The following is an 8,110-nucleotide window of genomic DNA, read 5'->3' as shown; positions in this document are numbered from 1 at the left end:
GCACTTGCCTCTGCTGACATCTTTCTTCTGGCAGCTTCCTGTCGAGGGGGTTAAATTCTGAGGCTATAAATAGTTTTGCATCAAATCACAGAAGCAGGTATTCCCACATCCCCATGAGACCACTGCAGCATGTAGGCAGCTTATTTTAAGTAGCATTTGCTGCTACTGTAAACCAGCAGAACTTCATCAGCTTCAGATTCTTTATTTGCACAGCAAAGAAGATGAACAGACTCTTCCCAACTGTTAAGTTTGGTGTTTTGCCTTTGTGAATTGCAGATAAGTTAAAGAAAGGAAGAAGGGAAAGTGATGTATTTATGGTTGCTGCTATCAGGTCTGTCTTTTATATCCCTGCACAATTTATTCTTCCCAGAAGACAATTTGGGCAACATAGGTACATGATCAGTGATTTTACACGAGCACTCATTGTGGGATACCTTGTTTCAACCCACTGCTTCTTGAGTCAACCAAAAGTTAATGGGAATAATTTTTTTTTCTTTTTTCGTTGGCATTTCTGCCGCATCACCTGCAATGCCTTGAAAAGACCATCATGGCATTTGCAATGATGCAAAAAAATTTGCAAAATACAGTAATAAATTAGGCCAGGAGAAAAAGCAGTGTAACATAGCCATCCATCCCCGGACAGGAGCCCTTGGGCACTCCTCTGCCCATGACAATTACATCCATTACAATGAATTTTGGCCAGAGCAAGCAGCTATGAAGATGTTGTTCACCCACACATCAAAAAAGTTTGTGCTTTCTAGTTTCTCTCATCCCCATCACCTCAGTCTTGGGAGTGGAAAGTCTTTTTAGGGCCTGGGACAAGCTGGCAGAAAAACTGCTGCAGTAATGAGGTCTTTTTGCCCAGGTGCTCAGTAGTTTAAGGGAAGGCGAGGTGTTTGAGCAGAAGGTTGCAGGAGGGAGACAGGTTGCTCTCGAGAAGCCATTCACATTGAGAAGCTGCCAATCCTATTTCCCTCAGGGTGCTGGAAGTGGCATGTGGCATGGCCCCTCTGAGAATGACTGTTCGAGCATCTGCCTACCACAGAGGGGGCAACACAAAGGCGTTCCTATCCATCTAGGAGTAAAATCCTTCAGTCAAATCACACACTCTGTCGGCTGGAATTAGAAAGACTCCTGATTTATTTTAAAATAAAAAGAAATAATTGATGTAATTTAAAAAATGTATCTTAATATCACTCAGACTTGGCTATTAGTACTGCATTTGGGTTTGCATAAAAATAAGATTAAATTGTCTGAAAGAGACCTGAAAGTCTGAAAAATAATAGAACAACACCTCTATTAAACCCATAGGAGTCTCTTCTAACACCAAAGGGGCAAAAGCAATATATATCTGTCAATTTATAAGGTACCTCTGCCTGGCATTCTAAGCCTCAGATGTGTTCTTTAAAATACAGATTAAAATAACTTGCGTTTTTCCACATAATGCATACTGCATTAAGGCAATTAACATTTAATTAACAGCAGGTTTTCCTCGGCAGGTCAGATTGCAAAGGGCTCACTGTTGTTGCCATAGAAAGTGAAAGGCTGGGCTGTTTGGTTTCCAGAAAAGGAGCAGCTGTTTTTGAGCTATGACCATCTGAAATCATCCTGAGCAGTCTATAATGCTCCAAAGGACAAGGAAAGCAGGAGGAGGTGGCTGCTGGTGGTGTCAGAGAGACCACCTCAGGCTGCTGGGGAATGTCATCTGCTTTATAAATCAGTGTGTGCTGTGTTAGAGTATGTTTTTAATTGAGCTGGCAGTAGAGCTTTAAAACTCCTGTATGCACTCAGTGAGCTAATTTAACTGTTTTTCTCCAATGTGCTTTTCAATTGTGTGAGCAAAGAAGTGCAATTATTTCTCACGCTTTTGCTTTTCATCTATCCTTTTTGTTGTTTCTCTCCTTTCCAGATTCTTCACTCTTCCTCTGGGTAGCCATTTGGGGCTTATTGTGAATATTATCCAAGGATACACATATGCACAAATTTCATTAAGAAATCACATCTGAATTGCTCTGAATTGAAAGCTGGTATCAAGATGGTGAAAGTAGTACTTGTAAAGGGATCTTTTAAAAGGACAGAAATACTGAAATGAAGATAAGATAGATGTAGTAAATCTGTAATAACACAGACTAAGGTCTCCTGGGGAAAATAAAAAAAACCAACAAACCTAAACCAAACAGTCTCAAAGAGAACTTGGAAGAGCATGGGGGCTCCCAGAAGGTGATGGAGTTTGTCTTTTCTCCTCAGTAGGTGTAAGACAAGGCTCTAAATCATAACATCAGTGAAATACAATAGCAACAACAACCAACTGTCATTTTCAATAGTACGATTGAAGGCTTCATGTTGGGGAAGGAGGTTATCTTGGTATGCTCCCAGGCTTTGGTAATTGCAGGCAGAACTGTTCTTACAGTTCAAGGCGGTTTGAGAGAGAATGATTCAGACTAAAAAACATTCAGGAATGGTTTTAGCTTTGATTTTCTTCCTCATTTATTTCAAGAGGAGAGCAAAAGAACAGCTTTCCTTCTTTTGTTAGGTAACAGATTTTTACCATCAAAAATAATCCGTCAGTCCTGGTAAATCTGTCAATCCCCATACTTGCATATGTTTGATAGAGAGATGAACAGGAGAACGGTGGTGCAAGGACAGACTTCAGGGAAAATGTGACACCAGGAATAATATGTACATATATATGCGTGTGTGTATGTAAGTATGATGAATATAGTATATGTATACTCCTAGCAAAGGGTGTGAAACTGGATAACCATTTAAAAACTTGACTCTGTGGATTCTGTTCTTCAGATTATGGAGGATACAGAGACACAAAATACATGAAAGAAACTACTCTGCTGGTGGCACAGGCACGAGCAGCAGCTCTGCCTGCTGTGGGTGCCATGTCCAGCCTGCCCCAGCAGGACTCTCCAACGCTGTTAGCCACCACTGTGGCTACACTGGCCCAGGAAGCCCAAGGCACCTGTCTTAAATAAAGCCAGATGAGAAACCCAGAGATGGAAAGAAGCTGGTGCTCTCTGCCTTCCCGTGCTGATTACAGCAGTGAGGAACTAAACCCAGAGTATGTGGATCCTTTAGGACTGCCCCTCCTTGGGAGCTCTGGGGATCCCTGCAGTGCTGTGGGCTCCAGAGGTGCAGCTCAGAGTCTGGGCAGGAACATTACTGCATTCCTGGAAGGTCTCCAGCTCTTGTCTCTCTGCCTGGGTGGTTCTGTTTGGTGAAAAATACCTCAGTAAAGTAAAGGAGGACCAAAGTGATTTAACACTAAATTTGTCATTAGAAAAAGCATGGGACTTAGGGCAGTTAAGGGTGGTGGTGTCTCTGAGTGCCAGCAAGGATAGGGCTCTCAAACCATGCAAGGAGTACAATGCAGAGAGGGGGATGCAGTAGGTTTATTTTGGTTGTTACTGGGGTAACTGAAAGAAAGCGGGAACCTCTCTTCTTGGGAAAAACAGTGCAAAGTCAGCAGGGAAAGAGTTTCTGGAGCCATAGCTCTCCAATGATCTGTTAGAATATGGACTAGTGCAAGGAAAATATCTTTGATTGCTGTTTGGACAAGGCAAATTATGCCAAAACTACCCCCTTATGGAAACATCCTGTCCAAGGAGGAGCAGGATCAGGGAGGCTTCCTGATAGTTAGATTGCTTAGTCAGAGCAGCACAGGACTTTATGACAGCCTCAGAGGATGCACTCTTGCCTGGGGGCAAACCACTGCAAAAAGAGCAAACTGCTCCTGGACAGGTTGTGCTGCTGCTGAGTTGACTGTGTAGGGCCCAGATGTTGTAAATTGGTTGCCATGCCTTGTCTCCCACCTTCCCATTTTTCTTTTGTTTCACCATTATTATAAAAAATTGCTAGATGGCTAATATTACAAGTCCAGGGCAAAACTACTCATACGTTTAGTGTACGGACATTTAAATATTTAAAGCAGATGGTTCCCAATGACCTTACATGTCTCCTTTATAAATGTATGTACTGTCTTATAGAACCATCTGCATCCCAATATGCAGCTCATATGTTTCCAAGTGTTTCCTCGTTAACCGGCAGAAAACTTCATCTTCCATCTGACGTGAGATAAAGGTTCAAGCTCAGTAACAGTCGTGAAAATCAGCACTCCAGGTGGGAGCAGCATTTACCCCAGGGCAGTGAGGTGTTGGAGCCTTGCATTTTGCATTCCAGGTGGATCAACAAGGCTAGAATTTGCAGGATGCAGGCAAGCTTCCTCACATGACCTAAGCCTGGGAAGTCCGACAGATAATTTGCAAAAGCACAGCCACTGACCATGACAGGCATACATCTTGCCTGATGCACCTGCATCACCTCAGCAAGGCTATCTGTGAAATGCAAACCAGTGCAGAGCAATGCATGATTTCCTTTCCCCCTAGATCAGCCTTGCTCCCCGGTCTTTTCTTGTACAGAAGAGCAGAGCTAAACTAGTAAAAGCAATTTTCCATTCTCCGAGAGACCCAGGGGAAATGAGCTCTGATCTTGTGCTCGTCTCACACTCCCTTGATTCCCTCAACTGGCAGCTTTCCTGTGCTAGTCTCCACTGTGCAGAGCTTCTCTGTCATTAGAGCAGTATGGTTGCCTCACTCCTTTCAAAGACAAATCCTTTAATTTTTAGGACTCACTCTGTGACTGGTCGTGTGCTACCTGCACTTTTTTTTTGGTAGGAAATAATCTAAAAGAATTGTTCATAAAACATATATAAGTGGCAGGTAGATGGAAAGTGGCATGCCTCTAATTTAAATTTCGATTAGAAAAAAATACAGAAATGTATTACATGAGATACTGCTAAGAGTTGTATGGAATATTGTGTTTTAAGACCTACTGTAGATCTATGTCGGTGCCTGTGAAAGAGAGGATAATTAGTGCCCGTACTCTCAGTCATATCAGACTAAAGGTAATGGGGTGTAAGAAATGGTTCATTAGGCTCTCTCAAGTACTTTTACTGTGTCCATACTATTTATACCAGCAGAAAAAATTCAATGTCTTTAAAATCAAGTCAAAGCATTCGCCTTAGATTCCTCAGTTTAAGAAATAACATTGAATGATGATCTCTTAAAGTCAAATGGAAAAAAAATGTTCATAGAAAAAACCCTTAAACCGGTTTTATTAGCATTCTGTGTCACTCCAAGGCAGTCTACATGCCTATGCAAATCCTGCCTCCTTCATTTGTGTTCCCCTCTGTATGCTTAGCCTGCAAGGGGGAAAATTTGTGGCTGGAGGAGCCAAGCAAACAAAAGCATAGCATTTATTTTCAAGAGAAACATGCATTTAGAATACCCTTTGCTTTCTTGTCTGAACAAAAGAGCAAACTGTGTGGAGAAGAGCAACAAATGTGGGTGAGGGAATGGAAAGAATGGCTGAAAAAAAGGGGTTAAACTCACAAAATACATGTAGCTTGACTACACAAGGGAAGAACAGGATGGCATGCCACAAACGTTTGAAGGGTACAGCTATCAAATGAGAGGGGGACAGCTATTTAGGCTGACAAAACAGATATAAGTAGGAGTAATACAGTGAAGTTAACAAACAACAATTTTAGGTTGAAAAATCAGGAAAAACTTCCTGAGAGCAAAATCTATAATACAGCTCTGGAGCAATTTCTCACGGGAAGTAGAGAAGCTCCATCACATGAAGCCCTATGCATTTAAACCTAAATTGAAAAAAGCATGAGAAAATGTAAGGAGAATAAAATATAAGGTACTTTTCTGTGCACTGGAGTCTGGGGTGAATCACCAGGGCTGCTCCCCTGCCCTCTCTTTCCACTTTTTTCTAGTTCTTTGCTAACAATGTGCCACTTGTACTTTCTAGAAAAGTAACTAACACAGCAAGGGTAAATTTGGGAGTCAGTCTATTAGCATAAATTACACTATATATCTACAAGATAATAAGGGCATAGCAAAGACACATTGTACTAATACTGCATACAATTCTGAGTGCACTTCTGAACATACCTTATTCTTTGGTTTGCAGTCTTGGGCACCTCCATTTTGAGAGTTTGGCCCTGGGTAAGTGCTTAACTTGGTGCCTTTGCAGTCTGGCAAGGATTAAATGAGCTGTGTTCACTGTGTAGGTGAAATGGGTGACTTGGCTAACACCAGATGTGGAGCACCCACAGCTCCCACGGTGGCAGATGCTTCCCATGGCTTTTGGGTCAGTGTCTGGTTTTGCACAGGGCTATGGAAATGCAAGCCTAGCAACTTGACCTTGGCATGGCAGGAAAACGTTTCACAGGAAAGAGTAAGTGGGAGTGCAGGACACTACAGTGACCTAAACTTGTGTCCTTTTGCTTTTGGGCACCAGAAAAGAGCAGCATAAATCATTCCAGTTCCCTTGGTTTAATATGCTTTTCAACTGACCTGTCTAGGGCACACACTGGCCCCGTGGCCATATTGTATAAGGACAGGTAGGACACTCAACTCTTTAACATACAGACAATGAACACCAGCACCCAGAGAGAATACACAATTAAGGCATCCTGATTCATCTGATATCACAGAACAGACATACAACAGGAGTAGGCATACCTGAAAGAGGTAAGGAGTAATTACCTACCTATGTAAAATATATGCCATGTACATTTAAGTGCCAACTTCAGCTTGCACTATTGCCACCTGTTCTACAACTGCCGCATGAAAATGTCAGCTTCTAACTCTAAAATACTGTTGGGAGGTTTAGTTACAGTAGCATCGTAATTTATCTTTTCCTACATTTTAGGAAGTGCAGTGCTTGGTCTTAGAAGATTATTTCTTTTTCTTCACATAAAGCTTCTCCAAATTGGCTGAAAATAGTTTGATGTGAAAAAGGGATTATCTCAGAGGTGTTTGTCTTTACGTATACACAAATTGTTGCTAACTTGCAGCCTCTACAAACAAAAGTGTTCATGATTACCTGTGAAAGCACAGGAAACAGCTCACATGTGTCAGATCACCCTGTTCTCCAGAGCTTTTTTGGTGACAGTGACCACCACAAGCATATGTTGGCATTTGTGATGAGGAAGCTCAGTGTGTTTCAGCATTGACCTGGTCTTCCATAGAAAGAATTTTTGTTTATTCTGAGAATTTAGATTTGTTAAAATCAGCCTCTGCAGTCCTTAGGGAAACAGAAGAAATGCTCAAAAGCCACTCGACTTCATCATTAGTTGGATTTCTCTTTCCTGCACTACGACTGCAGGACTGCTCCATAACTACTTTGTGAGCCAAATGCTGAGCTTATAGCTCTCCCTACATCTGATGTTTGCTCCAAGAAGGCAGGCTGAAAAATTTTCTGTATTTGTTTAGAAAGCATCTCTTCAACACAGAATGAAATCTGCCCTCATGTGTTAGCATGAAAAACATATATCAAGTATTTGGTGAAATTCCAGTGTATACTTGCTTTAGCTCAAAAACATTCTATAAATCACTCTGAATTTCAATTAATTTTATGAAAACTACCCGCCTAAATGTGGAAGCATTTAGGAGACCCACAACGAGCCATGATGCTGCCATGCCAGACCCCATGCCAACAGAGAGCTGGAAGATTATGTCTGTATGGAGGAGTTGACACTCTTTACATGTGAGAGTTCTAAATCGTATTACCATTGCATTTACTGCACAGGTTTGGAAACTCTGGGCTAATTCTTGCTGGCACCAGGTTTGGCAAAAGTATGTCAGGTCCCCAGCAAGCTGCAAAAGCAGGGGAAATACCAATTCAGATGCTGCACCCTGTGTGGAGGCACAGCACTTCCCAGGAAACTGCAAGGAGGGCAGCTCTTTTGTGGTCATGTACAGCTGCAACATTACAGGCATCTTCCTCACTCTTCCACAATTCATTTCAGTAAAGCAAGGTACTTCTGCACAAAACCACTTTTTGTAGTAAACTTTCAGACCATTACACAATTTCACACAAGACACCTTTGAAAATAAATCGCTCTTCATCATCTACTTTGTGGCTTTCTCTACTTACATTACCCCACGCCCTCCAAAATTCAGGGGAATTCCAGAACATTTTGCAATTAGTTAAGGATTATATTTCCTTATTTTTATTAATTTTGTGTAAAGTGGGATTTATCAGTGGAGCATTCATTGACACTGACTTCAATTTATTCTGATGAAAC

This window comes from Sturnus vulgaris, chromosome Z (genome assembly GCF_052056855.1).
Source record: "Sturnus vulgaris isolate bStuVul1 chromosome Z, bStuVul1.hap1, whole genome shotgun sequence".
NCBI lineage: Eukaryota > Metazoa > Chordata > Aves > Passeriformes > Sturnidae > Sturnus > Sturnus vulgaris.
This window is presented reverse-complemented; position numbering follows the sequence as displayed.